This window comes from Procambarus clarkii, chromosome 50, assembly GCF_040958095.1.
Source record: "Procambarus clarkii isolate CNS0578487 chromosome 50, FALCON_Pclarkii_2.0, whole genome shotgun sequence".
Taxonomy (NCBI): domain Eukaryota; kingdom Metazoa; phylum Arthropoda; class Malacostraca; order Decapoda; family Cambaridae; genus Procambarus; species Procambarus clarkii.
In genome coordinates, this window is record NC_091199.1 from 7,405,425 (window position 1) to 7,406,352 (window position 928).

Genomic DNA, 928 nt, shown 5'->3' on the forward strand with positions numbered 1-928 from the left:
GACATATATTTAAATTCCACATCCTTTGGTACCATATTCATTATCTCTACCTTAGATTTGAAATAATTTTGGTCTTGTAGGCAGTAAATGATATTGTTGCATTCTGAATACATTTAATATGAACAAATGAATCAAATATTTATTTGTAATATTCAAAACTAATATCATCATCACAGCATACAGATGAGGCTATGAGTTAGATCATAGCATCAGTACAGCAAACAAGTGCGTTCCTCTGATGTCAGTACTGTACTGTACTTTGTGCTGACATCAGAGGAGAAGCAAACAGGTGCTGATGACAATGTATAAATCAACAAATGTTGATGAAATTGTTGTCAAAATTTCTTTCCACTGTGTTGGTATTAGGTTGCCACAGATGGAAACTGCCCAAAACGCTATGCGTGTTAGTTGTTTTGCAAGAATATAAGACCACCAATGTTATGTACTCTCACAAACCCAATGTAATTTTTGTATATAAATAAATAAATATATGAAAATAACTAGGTTATAGCCTAAATTACTTGCTCGAAAGATGATTTAAAGAAAATTTAAATGTGAAGCTCTTGGAAACTACTCTAAATTATATTTCATCTTCATTCTCCAGTTTACACAGATTAACACTCACATCTACAGTTAATGGTCACACCTGCAGTACAGTCGGCGCTCATTCACACAGTTCACAGTCACATTTACCATTAGAACATGCATTATCAACTCTCAAAACTGCTTGAAGACATTTTCAAATTAATCGATATTGAGTTTGTATTACTATTCGGTTAAATTTATATTTTATCATTGCCCGCATTTTGTACTTTGGAAGTGGTTCAACTCGCGGTGAACTTTAGTGGCTGGTCAGACTTTTCACGCATATGCGTAAAAGTCATGAAATTATGTTTAATATGGAGCAAAACGAGCAAGTTTATATGCC